Source organism: Hemitrygon akajei, chromosome 1 (assembly GCF_048418815.1).
Source record: "Hemitrygon akajei chromosome 1, sHemAka1.3, whole genome shotgun sequence".
Taxonomy (NCBI): Eukaryota; Metazoa; Chordata; class Chondrichthyes; order Myliobatiformes; family Dasyatidae; genus Hemitrygon; species Hemitrygon akajei.
Window position 1 is genome coordinate 152,931,760 of NC_133124.1, and position 18,660 is coordinate 152,950,419.

At 44.1% G+C, this 18,660-nt stretch overlaps 1 protein-coding gene across 4 annotated transcripts in view; it reads right to left on the minus strand.

Annotated features, from left to right (window-relative positions):
• LOC140731478 (arf-GAP with SH3 domain, ANK repeat and PH domain-containing protein 1-like) overlaps positions 1 to 18,660 on the minus strand; it is a 424,608-nt gene that overhangs the window by 236,581 nt on the left and 169,367 nt on the right. The window lies entirely within an intron of this gene.

The following is an 18,660-nucleotide window of genomic DNA, read 5'->3' on the forward strand; positions in this document are numbered from 1 at the left end:
TTCCCAAATAAACTGTGCAGCAAAACTGAGAAACATTAACTCATTTATGCAAAATACAACAGTTAAACAGTTCACTTAACACTGTATCTGTTTAACAATTATTGTATTTATTCTAAAGAAAACAGCCAGATATATGCTCAATAGGATAGAGCCTGTGTTATACAGGCAACTTCCGTATTACTAGGGTGATGGGACTTTTTGTTCCTTATTGGTCCTTTATTGTGAATTCCACATACAGCAGTACCATCTGCACACGCTTCAAGAAATGAGAGCTAAAACAATTCTGTTTGTATTTGCTTAAAATTCACATAAATTTCAGAAAAGAAAAATTTTAGACCACATCTGATATTTTGATGTTTTGTGAATTCCTGGTCTTTTACCTGAATATCGAAATATATTTTTTAATTTCCCAATACAAAATCAAACAAGAGTTTTATCACAATTTAATAACAGGTAAAACTGCTGGAATATAAAAATGAAAGTAGGAAGTACATAATAACAGTATGTTAAGTTCTCAAAATCAAGGCACGTGGACTTCAGCAAGTTAGATGGAGGGAAGAATTTAAAAAGAATGCATTTTTTCTTCAGCGGTTTGATCGAGGCACGACTGTACAGGCACGTGGACATCAGCAAGTTAAGACTTGCAGCCTCCTGGATGGCCACATCTGCACCAAGTGTGTTGAACTACAGCTCCTTAGGGACTGGGTTAGGGAACCAGAGATGCAGCTCAATGACCTTCATCTGGTCAGGGTAAGTGAGGAGGTGAAAGAGAAGAGCTATAAGCAAGTAATCACACCAGGGCCTCAGGAGACAGATAAGTACCCACAGTCAGGAGAGGGAATGGCAAGAGTCAGGGGTACAGAGAGTACCCCTGTGGCCATCCCCCTTAACAGTAAGTATTCCTGTTTGAGTACTGTTGAGGAGGACAACCTACCTGGGGGAAGCAACAATGGCCAAGCCTCTGGCACGGGGTCTGGCCCTTGTGGCTCAAAAGAGTAGGGAAAGGAAGAGGATGGCAGCAGTGATAGGGGACTCAATAATTAGGGGGTCAGACAGCGCTTCAGCGAACTGACTCTTTGTCAACCAAGAACACCACTAATCCTAAATTAATCCATTTTATTCTCCCCACAGTCCCAAAAACTCCCTGCAGATTTATCAGTTGAGGATAAATTCACGGTGGTTATCTAAACAACCAGCCAGCGCTCTTTCTGATGTGGAGGGGAAATAAAAGCAGCTACGGAACAGGGAGGGAGAAGGTACAAATTTCACAGAGACACCTATGGAGATCAGGATCACACTTCAGAGTTCTGGCACTGTCATTTGCACAAAATGCTGCAGGAACTCAGCAGGCTAGACAAAGGCTCAGCTCATTTGCACTTTGTCTGCACTCAAGTTGTCTTTCCCTGTACTTCTTGGATGTTAATTATAATTAAATCTTCTGGAACATCTGCAATAGTCATTCTGTCTCACCCAGAAAATATTTAGTATGAACTACAAGACGTGTGTTTGAATTTGCATAACCTATTTACAATACAGTAGTCCAAGGCCATTCAAATGTAGGGATAGGGTTAACCCTACCCCACCATCACACAAGGAGCACTGCCACAAGAAAGCAGCATCCATCATTAAGGACCCCACCATTCAGGCTATGCTCTCTTCCTGCTGCAGCAATCAGGAAGGAGGTACCAGAGACCTAGGTCCCACACCAGCAGATTCAGGAATGGTTATTACTATCAGGCTCCTGAACCAGCATGGATAACTTCACTCACCTCAACACTGAACTGCCTCTACAACCTATGGTCACTTTCAAAGATTCGACAATTGATAGTCTCAATATTAGTTACTATTATTTGTTTTTTTGTATTTGCAGTTTGTCTTCATTTGCACATTGGTCATTCTCCATCTTTGTGTAACTTTTTTTCCACTGATTTTATTGTGTTTCTTTGTTCTACTGTGAATGTCTGCAAGAAAATGAACCTCAGGGTAGTATAAAACAGTAGAAAGTTTTGACAAGAACAGGCCATTTGGCCCGACAAAGCTTGCCACATTTCTATTCACTTAGTGTGTTGAAATAACTATAGAATTTACAGTTTAGTTTCTAAGGTACTACTCTCAATACACAACTATGTAGAAACAGAGAAACATAGAAACATCTTCGAGCTATCCATCCCATAGGATGGTTCCTTTCAGTCAGTTAGTGGGTGGTACCTCTCTCCTCAGAAAGGAATAGTGTGTGCGTGAATGGATTTTAGGTGAATAGGGGGTTGCACAAGTCCAGACCCACCCTCTCGCCATCCCCTCCCGGATCCAGCGACATGGTGTATCATAGAAAACCTACAGCACAATACAGGCCCTTCGGCCCACAAAGTTGTGCTAAATATGTCCCTACCTTAGAAATTACTAGGCTTACCCATAGCCCTCTATTTTTCTAAGCTCTATGTACCTATCCAAAAGCCTCTTAAAGGCCCCTTTCGTATCTGCCTCCACCACCATCGCTGACAGCCCATTCCACGCACTCGCCACCCTCTGTGTAAAAAACTTACCCCTGACATCTCCTCTGTACCTACTCCCCAGCACCTTAAACCTGTGTCCTCTTGTGGTAACCATTTCAGCCCTGGGAAAAAGCCTCTGACTATCCACACAATCAATGCCTCTCATCACCTTATATACCTCTACCAGGTCACCTCTCATCCCCCGTTGCCTCAAGGAGAAAAGGTCGAGTTCACTCAACCTATTCTCATAAGACATGCTCCCCAATCCAGGCAACATCCTTGTAAATCTTCTCTGCGCCCTTTCTATGGTTTCCACATCCTTCCTGTAGTTAGGCAACCAGAACTGAGCACAGTACTCCAAGTGGGGTCTGACCAGGGTCTTACATACTTGCAACATTACCTCTCGGATCCCAAATTCAATTCCTCGATTGATCAAGGCCAATACACCATGCGCCTTCTTAACCACAGAGTCAACCTATGCAGCTGCTTTCAGTGTCCTATGGACTCGGACCCCAAGATCCCTCTGATCCTCCACACTGCCAAGAGTCTTACCATTAATACTATATTCTGCCATCATATTTGACCTACCAAAATGAACCACTTCACACTTATCTGGATTGAACTCCATCTGCCACTTCTCAGCCCAGTTTTGCATCCTATCAACAAACTAAGTAGTTTGCTTCATGTGTCCACAACTTGCTGTGTAATGAAATGCTTCCTGATGTTAGTCTGAATTCTCTCCTTAACCTATGTCCCTGTGCCCTTGATGACTGGGATCATCGGGATCTCTTCTGGGGGAAGTATGACCTATTCAAATGTGATGGTTGCACCTGAACCTGAGGGGGAACAGTATTCTTGCAAACAGGTTTGTTAGAGCTGTTGGGGAGGATTTAAACTGATTAGGCAAGGGGATGGGAACCGGAATGATGAGATTCAGGACAGGACGGATGGTAAAAAAGTAAAGATAGTGTGCAGTCTGACTGGCAGAAAGGGCAGTCAGGTTATGGGAAATAGTCACAGCCAAGAGAGTAAGTACCAATACATTAGGGATGCAGAATCCAAAAGAGTAACAAATACAGTACTCAAGGTGTTGTATCAGAAATAAGGTGGATGATCTTATTGCACTATTACAGATTGCCAGGTATGATGTTGTGGCCATCACAGAATCATAGCTGAAGGATAATTGTATTTGGGATCTACTTCCGGGGCACCTAGGGGCAACTCGAGTAGCAGCATTACTCTTAATGGATACAATTAAATATTCTCGTTTCAGCCTGATAGTTAAAAAGCGTAACTGCTTCCAAGGTTAATAGAGTCAACAAGATATCTTAATGTGTTTAAACAAACTATCACTGCGTGAAACTAATGGAAACAACACTGGTTGTGGACAGAAGCGTCCATATAGGATTCCATGTAGGAAGCGTGGCTGTAGATAAGGGATACAAGCGCGTTTAAGGAAAAGGGGTTTTAAACTCCCAATACTGACCATCTTGCTGGCAAATGTACAGTCTCTGGTGAATAAAATCGATGATCTCAGAGCTAGGGTGCTGAATCATTAGGACTGCACGTCTCCTTTGCTTCATGGAATCCTGGAAAACCCATGTAACATGTTGTAGGGTTTCACTGCTATGGAACATGCTGTATGGTTTCACTGATAATGTAATGGTTTCTCAGTAGCAGCAATGTTTGGGTTATGACTAGAGAAAACGGGGTTTGGAATGCTGATGTTCTTTCTTGTGTGTCTGGAAGGGAGATTTTCACGGCCTCCCGGTCTCTGACCAGGGAGAGATGAGGAGAGAAAACACAAATGGAGAAAGTTGGTAGAGCGCTGGACAGGGTGGACTTGGAGCGAGGGTCCGAAGGGCAGCAACAATCGGAGGAGGTCAATGGTGGACAACTGGCTTATCAGTGAGCTCCAACATTGCGCAATAAACTACTAGAAAGTGAGTCACCTGTTGAATCAGCTTCTGTGTGGTTACCCACCCTTGGGAAAGAAAGGGAGGGGGGGGGGGGGAAGGACAGGAAGGATTTCCTGTCAATAGAACCCGATGCCAGCAACACGGTGAATGTCTTAGTCATCACGGACCACTACACCAGATATGCTCAGGCTTTTCCTACCAAGGATCAGAGGGTGTCTACAGTGGCAAAAGTGCTATGGGAGAAGTATTTTATTTATTATGGCCTTCCCAGGCGAATACACAGTGATCAGGGTCAGGATTTCTAGAGCAGACTCATCTGGGCATGCTTGGAATCAAGAAGTCGGGACCACACCCTATCACCCGCAGGGTGATCCCCAGCTAGAGACGTTTAATCGGACCTTGCTAGACATGCTTGGGACCCAGCAAGAAGAGCAGGTGGAGTCAACATATTGGGCATCTGGTTCAGTTACAACTGTACACGAAATGAAGCTACTGGGTACTCACCATATTATTTGATGTTTGGGCGTGAGGCAAGGTTGCTTGTTGACCTTTGTTTTGGGATTGACCAACGAAGACTTATCTGAAGTATGTGTCTGACATGAGAAGAGAGTTGAAAAGGGTTTATGAATCAGCTGGAGTCGCGGCTGCCAAGCAGAATCAAGGGAATAAGAGGAGGTATGATCAGAAAGTGAGGTTCTCCCAACTCCTGCCAGGAGACGGAGTCCTCATAAGGAACTTGGGGCTACCTGGAAAGCATAAGTTGGCTGACCACTGGGCAGCTACGCCCAATGTGATGGAGAGTCAGATGCCAAACCTACCGCTTTCTGGGTGAAACCAGAGGATGAGAATGGGCCTGTCAAGATTCTCCATTGGAACCACTGTTGCCCCTGGGTCTAGAAGTGCAGGTAGACCCAGAGCCCGGCTTGGAGCCTACACCTAGTAAGAGGACTCTGCGGAAACGCAGGGTGACTACCGGGCCCCCAACAGGTGAGATTAGGCCGGCCCCCACCCCCGACAGGGATACTGATTCGGAGGGTAAGGACCTGGGTGTGTGGTATATGCTGCCTTTCGCTAACTACCCATTGACTGAGGAAGAGATTCTCGGCCCTTCTCCCATTGAGTCAAGTGAAGTGGGGCGGGGGGCTGTCTGTGAGCAGCCTGGGTGGCAGAGAGACTCTGCAGGGGAGGAAGCGGGGTTTGATCGCAGGACAGAGGGCTCCAAGTTGCAGGTGGGCATGAGTGATAGATCAGGGGAGGCCTCGCCAGGTGGACCGGAAGTATCCCCAGTAGTGTCAGAACCTGAAGAGTTAGGTGAGGGGGTGCGGAGGTCTCAGAGAATAAGGAGACCACCGGATAGGCTGGCTTACGTAGCACCAGGGGAGCAGAGTATGACCTCTACTGTGTTGGGGTGCTATTTTACACCTTTTAACACCTGGACTGGGCTTTGTGATTTGCAGTAAGGGTTGATGAATTATCTCAACGTCATGACGACATGGCTAAATTTAGTGGGGGGGAAGAGTATAACATGCTGTCGGGTTTCACTGCAGTGTTGGGGCGTGGCCTAGCGGATAAGGCATCGGTCTAGTGATCTGAAGGTCGCTGGTTCGAGTCTCAGCTGAGGCAGCGTGTTGTGTCCTTGAGCAAGGCACTTAACAACACATTGTTCTGCGACGACACCGGTGCCAAGTTGCTTGGGACAACATCGGTGGCATGGAGAGGGGAAGGCTTGCAGCTTGGGCAACTGCCAGTCTCCCATACAACCCTGTCCAGGCCTGCGCCCTGGAAACCTTCCAAGGCACAAATCCATGGTCTCACAAGACTAACAGATGCCTATATATATATATATATTCACTGTTGTGTAACATGCTGTATTGATCATGTAATGGTTTCTCAGTAGCAGCAATGTTTGGGTTATGACTAGAGATAACAGGGTTTGGAATGCTGTTGTTCTTTCTTGTGAGTCTGGAAGGGAGATTTTTGTGGTCTTTTGCCGGGGAGGGATGAGGAGAGAAGGGAGAATGGAGGGAGTTGGTAGAGTGCAGGACAGGGTGGACTTGGAGCAAGTGTCTGAAGGGCAGCAACAATCGGAGGAGGGCGATGGTGGACAATCGACTTATCAGTGAGCTGCAACATTGTGCAATAGGCTGTTTCGTAAGATTGGGCCCTTTTTCATTTTTTCCGTTTTCTTTACTAACCATATAGTCAAAGTAAGAATTCATCATTTAATCGCATATTGTGTACTGTTTGTTATTTCGGGATACTGATTTGTAACGGGGACACATCGTGCAGCATCCACCCAGACGGGCTTTCTTAAGTTTGGCCAGGCCAAGGGTGATCACCCCCTATATTAAGCTGCTAGCCGAAGCAAGAGTTTCACCCCTGGTTTATACAGCGTCAGGACAGATCTATAGAGTCTCTTAAAAGCAGAGGTGGAGGAGTATGCCTCATGATCAAATCTTCTTGCTGCACAAATATATCAGTGCTGTCCCAATTGTGCTCACCAGACCTGGAATATCTAGCAGTAAAGTGCCGTCCTTTTTACCTACCACAGGAGTTCTCTGGGGTCATTCTGATAGCAGTATAAATACCACCTCAGGCCAATGACAATCAGGCTTTAGATGATCTGAGCAATGGGATCAACATGCATGAAACAGTACTCCTTAACGCCTTCACCATCATTTTGGGAGATTTTAACCAGTCCAGTCTGAAAAAATACACTAAGCAACTACCATCAACAGATCACTTGCAAAACCAGAGGAAACAACACACTGGACCATTGCTACACCACCATCAAGAATACCTATTGTGCTATTCCACGCCTTCAATTCCGGAAGTCTGATCACCTAGCTGTACTTCTACAACCTGACTATAGGCAGACTGAAGACTGCAACACCAATAGTGAGGACAAGCAGGTATGGACAAGGGAAGCACAGGAGCACCTACAGGACTGCTTTGAATCGATGGACTGGATTGTATTCAGGGATTCATCTTCGAACCTGGATGAGTATGCTGCAGTTGTTACCGACTTCATTAAAACCTGTGTGGATGAGTGTGTGCCTACAAAGACTTACTGTACATTCCCAAACCAAAAGCCATGGATGAATTTAAAGTAAAATTGGATAGGTATATGGACAGGAAAGGAATGGAGGGTTATGGGCTGAGTGCGGGCCAGTGGGACTAGGTGACAGTAAGCGTTCGGCATGGACTAGATGACCTATTTCCGTGCTGTAATTGTTATATACCGTAGATGCCGGATTATAAGCCGCTACTTTTTTCCCACGCTTTGAACAGCTTTGAACACTGCGGCTTTTACTACGGTGCGGCTAATGCATGGTTTTTTTCATGCCGCCAAAAACATTTTGCCTCGTAACAGTAGACCAATAAAATTGATGAGTAGTTCACAGAGGTCCAATGAAATTGTACGATAAATCAAGCGCACTTTCACAATTAAATTATTGTAAATCAGTCATTTGTACTCACCCTCATCAACATGGAAAACACTCGAAGAAAAGCATTGTGCTGCCTTTATGGCAGTTATTTAGTTTATAATATTTTCGCTTAGTAATTCATTTGTTAGTATTTGCTAGTTAAAGTTAGAAGTGTTTTAACTATATTTGTTTTCTGTACTACATCCCGGGATGCTATGACGTCACATCCGGTTTCGCCGCGTCTTGTGGGAAATACCGGTTTGCGATAAACGGGAAGGTGGGGGCGAGCGGCATTAGACCCGCGCGAGAATGCTGCTTTTAAGTTAAAGGCGATCAATAACTTTTCCTGGTAGGCTGCAGTATATATATTTTTTTACCAGTCGTTAGGAGATATTGGAATGTTGTTCATGCACTGTTCAGTAAAAAAGTATACGCAACGTAATTTGTGTGTTACCGATACGTATGTATATTTAAAAGTAGCCGTGTTACAGGCACGGTTCGAAAAAAAGCATTTGCAATATGTATTTGTTTATGTTACCATACGGATTTAATTAAAAGTTAAAAAATCCTCACGTGTAATATCTTTCTGTGTAAATATCTCATATTACAACGTGGGACACCTGCGGCTTAAAATCCGGTGCGGCTTGTACAAGTACAAAATTGATTTTCTTTCTAAAATTAGAGCCTGCGGCTTTTAATCAGGTACGCTCTGTAGTACGGAATCTACGGTAGTTATATATAACTAGGATGTACGTCGTCTGTTGAAGGCCAGATCAGTGGCATTCAAGTCTGGTGACCCAGGCCTGTACCAGAAAACCAGGTATGATTTGCTGAGGGCTATTTCAAGGGTGAAGAGACAATTTCGAACGAGGTTGGAGGTGACTACAGATGCATGGCAACTCTGGCAGAGTCTGCAAGACATTACTTCCCACAAAGTGAAAGCCAATAGCATGAATGCCAGCGTTGCTTCACTACCAGATGAACTCAATACCTTCGATATCCTCTTTGAAAGGGAGAATGTAGCTAAAGCGTGAAGATCCCTGCTGCACCTGATGACCCTGTGATCTCTGTCTCAGAGGCCGATGTTAGGCCGTCTTTAAAGATAGTGAACCCTCACAAGGCAGAAAGTCCCAAAGAAGTACCTAGTAAGGCTCTGATTACCTGTGCCAACCAACTGGTGGGAGCATTCAAGGACATTTTCAACCTCTCATTGCTACAGGTGGAAGTTCCCACTTGCTTTAAAAAGGCAACAATTATACCAGTGCCTAAGAAGAATAATGGGTCACAGGGTGTTGTTGTTTACGTTCAAGAAATCTGCTGATGGACGAAGCCGGTTGCTTGAAGTGGGTTAAAGAGGTGTGGCGTCAACATCCCTAAGGTGTCAGGAAGGAAAAGTCGTTACTTGTCTGGGACATGTTCAAAGCGCACTTGTCAGGTGAGACAAAAGCAGCACTGAAAGCTGAAAATACGGACACTGCAGTCATCCCCGGTGGTTTGATGTCCGTGCTCCAGCCACTAGATGCAAGTTTAAACAAACCATTCAAAAAATTTATGCGTTGACAGTGGAACGAATTTGACTCAAAAACAGCCAATAAATACGACCTGTCTTCCATGTATTCCTTTTTCCAAAGTTGGCTCCCTCTGTATAAACCGACCCCCTAATTTTGGGACCAAAATTTAGGGTCATATTCTTGGCTTATACACCGGAATTTACGGTATATACAGGCATCCCAACAGTGGCTGGGAGGTGGACCAGAGATTACTGTAGCAAAATAGGAAAGGCATGTCAAAAGGACAATATTACGATAGTCATGGGAGGTTGAATGGGAAAATCAAGCTGGTGATGGAACTCAAGACAGTGAGTTTGTTGAGATCCTAGAGTTGGGTTTTCAGAGTAGTTTGTCATTGAACCCACTAGGGGGTCAGCTATACTGGACTAGGTGTTTTGTAATGAACTGGAGGCGATTAGGGAGCCTAGGAAAAGAACCCTTAGGAATCTATGATCACAATATAATTGAGTTAGCCTGAAATTCGATAGGGAGAAAGTGAAGTCTGACATTGCAGTATTTCAGTGCAGTTGGGGAAATTACAGTGCCATGAGAGGAGTTGTCCAAAGTACATTGGAAGGAGCTGCTGGCAGGGATGTCAGCCCAGCAGCAATGGTGTAACGTTTCTGGAGAAAATGAGGAAGGTGCAGGACATCATATTCCAAAAATGAAGAAATACTCAAATGGCAAAATAGTATAACCAGTCAGTCCCTTGGCTGACAAGGGAAGTCAAAGCTAATGTAAAACAAAAGAGAGGGCACACAACAAAGCAAAAATTAGTGGGAAGATAGAGGATTGGGAAGTTTTTAAAAACCTACAGAAAGCAACTAAGAGAACCATTAGAAAAGAAAAGATGAAATATGAAAGCAAGCTAGCAAATAATATCAAAGTGTATAGGAAAAACTTTTTCAAGTATGTAAAAAATAAAAGAAAGATAAGAGTGGATATAGGACCACTAGAAAATGAGGCATGAGAAACAATAACGGGGGACAAGGAGATGGCAGATGAACTAAGTGAGTATTCTGCATCAGTCTTCACTGTGGAAGAAACTAGCAGTGTGCCAGATGTTGCAGTGTGTGAAGGAAAAGAAGTAAGTGCAGTTACAATTACATGGGAGAAGGTGCTTAAAAAGCTGAAAGACTTAGGGTACATGAAACACCTTGACCAGATGAACTACACTAGAGGGTTCTGAAAGAGGTAGAGTTAGAAATTGTGGCGGCATTAACAATGATCTTTCAAAAATCATTGGACTCTGGCATGGTGCCAGAGGACTGGAAAACTGCAAATGTCACACCACTCTTTAAGAAAGGAGGGAGGCAGCAGAAGGGAAATTATAGACCAGTTAGCCTGACCTCAGTGGTTGGGAAGATATGAATCAATTGTTAAGGACGAGGTGATGGGAGTACTTGGTGACACAGGACAAGATAGGACAAAGTCAGCATAGTTTCCTTAAGGGAAAATCCTCCCTGACGAATCTGTTGGAATTCTTTGAGGAGATTACAAGTAGGATGAATAAAGGGGATGCAGGGGATGTTGTATATTTGCACTTTCAGAAGGCCTTTGACAAGGCGCCACACATAATACTGCTTACCAAGTTAAGAGGCAGTGGTATTACAGGAAAGTTACTAACATGGTTAGAACATTGGCTGATTGGAAGTAGGCAGCGAGTGGGAATAAAAGGATCCTGGTCTGGTTGGCTGCCAGTGACTAGTGGTGTTCCGCAGGGGTTGGTGTTGGAACCACTTCTTATACTGTATATAAATGATTTATACGACAAAATAGATGGCTTTGTTGCAAAGTTTGCAGATATGAAGATTGGAGGAGGGGCAGGTAGCACTGAGGAAACAGGTAGGATACAGTAGGACAGACAGATTAGGAGAATGGGCAAGAAAGTAGCAAATTAAATATAATGTTCAAAAACACATGGTCATGCACTTTGGTAGTAGAAATAAATGTGCAGACTGTTTTCTAAATGGGGGAAAAAAGTCTGAGATGCAAAAAGACTTGGGAGTCCTTGTGCAGAACACCCTAAAGGTTAACTTGCAGGTTGAGTCACTGGTGAGGAAACCTAATGCAGTGTTAGCATTCATTTCAAGAGGTCTAGAATACAAGAGCAGGGATGTGAAGCTGAGGCTTTATAAGGCACCTTGAGTATTGTAAACAGTTTTGACTCTCCATCTTAGAAGAGACATGCTGGCATTGGAGAGGGTCCAGAGGAGGTTCACAAAGATGAAAGGGTTATCATACGAAGAACATTTGATGGCCCTGGGTCTGTACCCACTGGAATTCAGAAGGATGGTGGGGGGGGAGGATCTCATTGAAACCTTTCGATTTTTGAAAGGCCTAGGCGGAGTACATGTAGTAAGGATGTTTCCCATGGAGGGAGAGTACAGGACAAAAGAGCACAGCCTCAGGGGCTTTCGAGGGGCATCCATTCAAAACAGAGATGCAGAGAAAGTTCTTTAGCCAGAGGGTGGTGAATTTGTGGAATTTGCTGCCACAAGCAGCTGTGGAGACCAGGTCATTGGGTGTATTTAAGGCAGAGACTGATAGGTTTGTTGACTAGACATGGCACCAAAGGTTACGGGGAGAAAGTCTGAAAATGGGGTCGAGGAGGGGGGAAAAAAAGGATCAACCATGATTGAATGGCGGAATAGACTCGATAGGCCGAATAGCCTAATTCTGCTCCTATGTCTTCTGATCATATAATCTTATGATGGATTAATTTTGAAGTAGCAGCTGGCATGCACTTTACTTATACCCTTGAGCCAGTCTCGTCTACATTAAATATTTGGTCTGGCAAATAACCTCCCTCCTCAATAATTTTTTTAAACATTTCAGGAAAATCACTGGCAGCACTTACATTGGCACTCGCTGCTTCATCTTGCACGTTGATATCATATAAATCTGCCCTCACTTTGAAACGATTGGACCAACCACTACTTGCAACAAATTCTTCATCACAAGCATCCTCACTTGTTGTACATGCAGCTTTTAAATCATTGAAAAGACTTCAAGTCTTTTCTCACCGTAAAGTAAGGTTAATAGGAATATTACGCTGATTTTGATCCTCTAACCAAATTATCAATAGCATTTCCATTTCAATAATCAAACCACTGCGTTGCTTAGTAATAATTGTAGCTTTCATCGGGGCAGGGCCTTTCACATGCTCCATTATTCTCATTTTATCCTTTAAAATTGTTCCAATCGTTGACCGACGGTAGCCTAATGTTTTTCCAATGACTGATGGTGTTTCACTTCTTTCCAACCGCTTTATTATTTCCACCTTATTTTCAACCATGATTGTTTTCCTTGTCTTAGATGCATCACCAGCATTTGCATTGGATTTATGCTTTGGAGACATCGCTACCAGGGTAAATAAGAGAAAATTTTAAACCAAATACAAAGTTACACACTCAGCAGTGTTAACAGCAACATTATCCAACTTAAAATGGTGGGACAGCGTTCACCTTCCACGAGGCGATGAACTGCTGAAGGTACGCAATGTTTTCATGAGCGTCACAACGTAGTGCATGCGTTCGTTACTTTGAACCATTGTACTTAACTCTGATTTTTAATATAATAGGCTTTGTGGCAGGCCGTTCGTAAGTACAAGTTGTTTGTAAGTCGGACGTTCGTAACTCGGGGACTACCTGTAATAGGCTTTGTGGCAGGCCGTTCGTAAGTACGAGTTGTTTGTAAGTCGGACGTTCGTAACTCGGGACTACCTGTAATAGGTTTTGTGGCAGGCCATTCGTAAGTACGAGTTGTTTGTAAATCGGACGTTCGTAACTCGGGGACTACCTGTACTCTGAACTGACTGAGCAGACAAAATTTATTTAATTATTGAAACAAAGGCAAACTCAAGTTCAAGGAAGTGGCACACCAGCACCAGGATATCCAATGGAACCAAAATTGCCTTTTCACCAAAGTACAGAATGAATTTAAAAACAAATTAAAAGCAGCAGAAATGAGGAACAAAGCCAAAAGTCTGGCTGGTCCAAAATTTCTCAGCAGAGATTTTTTTCTCTGCAACAAGAACAATTGAAGAGGCAGGAAAAATCATGAGCAGCATAAGAGCACCACCATAAACACAAGAGATCCTGTAGAAGAGGGAAATCAAGAGCAATACACAAAATGCTGAAGGTACATCATCATTAACAGTCCATGTTTCTAAGTGAAGCTTTTCATCAGGACCATAAGAGTACCTGGGTAGAAGTGTAGAAGAAGTATAGACCTGACATTTTGGAGTTGGCAGCAAAGTTCCTGGGAGTGTTGGAGAGAGTGGGAGGAGAATTAGGCAGATGATACTTGTTTTGACCAACCCTTAATAAAAGAATATAATGAAAACCTTCAACAGAAAGTATGAGAAATTATGTTATAGACTTAAGCGAGATCTCAAAGGCACTAATCAAAAAATTCAGAAGTTTGACTTAAATAGTTCCACAACAGATAGTGTCAGAAACAAACTCATAAAGTTGATTGGCACCAATAACATTAGACAAAAGGGAACATGAATATATTCAACTGGCAAACACGAGGAAATCTGCAGATGCTGGAAATTCAAGCAACACACACAAAATGCTGGTGGAACACAGCAGGCAGGGCAGCATCTATAGGGAGAAGCACTGTCGACGTTTCGGGCCGAGACCCTTCATCAGGACTAACTGAAAGGAAAGACAGTAAGAGATTTGAAAGTAGGAGGGGGAGAGGGAAATGTGAAATGATAGGAGAAGACCGGAGGGGGTGGGGTGAAGCTGAGAGCTGGAAAGGTGTTTGGCAAAAGGGATACAGAGCTGGAGAAGGGAAAGGATCATAAGACGGGAGGCCTAGGGAGAAAGAAAGGGGGAGGGGAGCACCAGAGGGAGATGGAGAATAGGCAGAGTGATGGGCAGAGAGAGAAAGAAAAAAAGGGAGGGGGGGGGGGAATCTCTTACTATCTTTCCTTTCAGTTAGTCCTGATGAAGGGTCTCGGCCCGAAACGTCGACAGCGCTTCTCCCTATAGATGCTGCCTGGCCTGCTGTGTTCCACCAGCATTTTGTGTGTGTTGCTTGAATATATTCAACTGACAGTTTAAGCATGACAACAGACTTAAACAAATCAGATAAAATTAAGAAAACTACACACCACACTAAACTTTGACAAACGTTCTGTAGACGCACAGTGGAGAGTATCCTGACCAGTTGCATCATAGCCTGGTGTGTAAACACCAACACCCAGGAACAAAAAAGCCTATATGAAGTGTTGGATATAACCCAGTCCATCACAGGCAAAGCCCTCCCCACCACCGAGCATATCTACAAGGAGCACTGCTAAAGAAAGCAGCATCCATCAAGGACCCCCACCATCCAGGCCATGCTCACCTCTCGCTGCTAGAATTGGGAAGGAGGTACAGCAGCCTACATATTTGCAAGAAATCATGTTACACTACTCAGCAGGAATCATAAAGGGTGGGATAAAGGAAAAGGTGATGGAACAAAATGGATACACCTTCATTAAGTTGAAGGTAGGACAATGGCAATGATAATAAAATACCTCCAAATAGAAGTCAATTGGGGAAACTATACATTGTAGTATAAGGTAACAGTAATAGCAATATCAAAACAAACAGTTTTCATCAAAATAACACAAGACCAACACAAAGCCAATCTATGTTTTGTTTTGACAATGCAGAGATCATCATATTCTGAGCAGTAAGTGCAGTACACTAACAGGAAGTGCAAATTTTGTATAGACCAGGTGGGCCTGCTTCTGTGCTGCAGTGTTCTATGACTTGAAATGAGTCTCTGCATCACTTGGAAGGTTCCTTTGGATCCCTGTTTTCTCTCCCCATGGATGCTGAGGGCTTTCAGCATTGTCTGCAATTACTTGTCAGATTCAATGAACATCAAGTCAATACTTAGTCTTAGATTTAATATCGGTATCAAAGTCAAACAGTAGAGAACAACAGGATCACTAACTGTTGAAGTAACTCTTCAGCAGGTTGAACAGTATTTGTGGAGGAAAAGGGTTGAGTTCCTTCGTCGGAACTTGAGAGATATTCAGATTTGGCCTTTCTTTTGCCCCCGATAACAGCATATACAGTCTGAGTATTGAAGTATTTAAGTAGCAAATACGATATATAAATTCGCTGATGATACAACCATTGCTGGTGATATCTCAGATGGAGATGAGAGGACGTACAGAAGTGAGATATGCCAACTAGTGGAATGGTGTCGCAGCAACAAACTTGCACTCAATGTCAGTAAGATGAAAGAGCTGATTATGGACTTCAGGAAGGGTAAGACAAAGTGTTACAAATGTGCCACAACTCTGAGGGGCTGAAGGGTACAAAGTAGCCCCCTCCTTTTTGAGAATCGCAAGATCGCTATTAATTCGGGTCTGGGACCCAGGAAATGAGACAGAATCCACAAGGGTTTGGAATGTGACCTGGCCCCAGAGAAGCGGAACCATTGATAACGACTATTGTCTCTTGGAGACGGAATTGTGTACTGAGTACTGTACTATTCATTGAAGCCCTCAGGAGATGACCAGAGTGGGCTGGTTGAGGGACTGCATCATCCCAACCTGATTAACATCTGAGACCCCGTGAGTAAGGTTAAAAGAGGGTCTGGGGAACAACCCCTTCAGACGCACCAGGAGAAACGCTAGAAATCCCGTGACAGCGTTTAATAGCGACAGCCGGTGGGGGGCCCGCGTGCGTCCTTTTCCATTTGCCAAGGAATTGGCGGGCCTTACCACGGAAGAACAGCTTTAGCTAAAAGGAGAAACCAACACCAACGGAACTCTGGAAGGATCGACATCATAAAAAGGAAAAGCTGGCAAGTTCTAAAAATCTGTCTCTTGACTCCAACCAAAGGCTGCAGCCTGAATGAACTTGAGTGACTTTTATATTTCCATTGGACAATACATTATCCCCTAGACAACGATAGAGCTTATTTCTTATTGATTATTATTATACCCGCACTTTTAGAGTTAGTATTGATGACGTATATTATCTGCATGGCTGCATTGATATTATTTTTGTGTATTTTTAACCAATAAATACTGTTAAAAACAGTACCATCAGACTTCAACGGACCTCTCTATCTTTGCTGGTAAGTGACCCAGTTACGGGGTTCGTAACAACTTGGGGTTCTCGTCTCGAGATTTGATACCAAATTGGAGGGCCAGTGAATCGGGCTTGTAAGTCCAAACTTGGATCTGGTTATGCGGGTAGCCAGACGGGAAACCAGCAAAGATGGACGTAGGTGAATTTATAGAAAACCCGACACAAAATCGGAATTAATAAATATTGCGAAAGGATTAAACCTCGCAGAGGTGAGGTTGTCGATGAAAAAGCGGGAGGTGCGGAGGGCCATAACTCAGTATTATATTGTGAAGAATGTGTTTTCAGCTGAGGTATTGGAAAATATCCCTGAAAAGGTACCAGCTAGTGGGACGGCTCAGTTAGAGTTGGAGAAATTAAGGTTGGAACATGAAATTAAGTTAAAACAGCTGGAAGCAGCTGAAAAGGAAAAAGAGCAGCAAAGAGCCGAAAAGCAGCGGAAGCATGCGCTCCAGCTAAAGGAGTTAGAGGTGAAAAGGGAGCAGGACAGAGCTGAGAAACAAAGGGAGCATGAAGTGCAGTTAAAACAGCTGGAAGCAGCTGAAAAAGAGAGGGAGAGAGCTGAGAAAGAAAAGGAAAGAGCCGAGAAGGAGAGGGAGGCGGAGAAACAGAGGCAACATGACTTGGATATGGAGAAGTTAAGGCAAGAGCGAAGAGTTCAAGGGTCAGACCGAGAGGAGCGGTTTAATGTTAGTCGGGAGTTGAGGGTAGTACCTCCGTTCGAGGAGACAGATGTTGATAGTTATTTCTTGCTTTTTGAAAAGGTGGCAGTGAATCAGAGGTGGCCCAAAAAGCAGTGGGTGACGTTGTTACAAAGTGTGTTAAAAGGGAAGGCACAACGGGCATATGCGGCGTTGTCCATGGAGGAGGAAGAGGCTGAGAATTATGAAAAAGTAAAGGAGGCCATTCTCCGGACCTACGAATTGGTACCTGAGGCGTATAGACAAAAGTTCAGAAATTTAAAGAAAGGGTGGAATCAGACGTATACCGAGTTTGCCTATGAGAAGGGTGTGCTCTTGGATCGCTGGTGTGCGGCAGAAATAGTGGAAGAAGATTTTGATCATCTCAGGGAGTTAATTCTGATTGAGGAATTTAAAGGTTGTGTTTCGGAGGATATCCGGATGTACTTGAATGAGAAGCCGAATAAGTCCATCTCCGAATTTGCTAGGTTCGCAGATGAATATGCCCTAACCCACAAGACAAAGTTTTCCTCGAATAAAAGTTACCAGAGAGACCGTGGGAGCAGTAGATAAAGCCCGCCGGCTGAGGCAGAGGTCCCGCTGGGAGCTAGTGGTAAGATTGAGGAGGAGAGGCAAGACAGCAGGAGAGTTCCTGGCTTGACCTGTTTTAATTGTGGAAAGGGGGGACATATTGTATCTAGGTGCCTTGCTCCGAGGAAGGAGACAGGAAAATGGAGAGCAGCAGTCCCTATAGGATGTGCCGTGGTGATCAGTAAATCGACAAGAGAGCCCCGGGTAGACAGAGTACCAGAAGGGTCTGAGACATGTATGTCAAATGGAACCGTGTCTGTGAGAGAGAGAGACTCACCAGTTCCAGTACGGATCTGGAGAGACACGGGAGCTAAACTGTCATTGATTAGCAGTAAGGTACTGGATTTTGGTTGCAAGACAGGAATGGTAGCTTTGAAAGGAATAGGAAAAGGGACCAAAGTGGTGCCCTTGCATAGGATCATTCTGAATTGTGAGCTGGTATCTGGACCAGTTGAAATAGGGGTGCGATCAGAATTCCCGAGAACTGACGCGGACGTCCTTCTTGGTAATGATTTAGCCGGTGGTAAGGTTTGGTCAGCAATGAAGCTGACGAGCCAGCCTGTGAGTGTTGAGGTCCCGCCCCTAGATTCCAAGATCTATCCCGCATGCGCGATCACTCGTAGCATGTCGAGAAAGGCAGCTGAGAACGAGAGCAGTTTAAATCCGGCCAGTATCGATTTGGCCGAGACGTTTTTACCGACCCTGTACCACGAGGGTTTAGAGGGTGGTAAAACGAAGAGTAGTAAAGTGAAAGAGAGTAAGGGAGGGGAAGTAGACCTGCCCTTAGCAAGGAGAAAATTTATAGAGGCACGAAATAAAGATGAGAAACAGATAAAGCTGTTAAAAGGTCCAGGGTTGGACATGGATGATCTGTCTGGTTTGGCAGAACTGTTT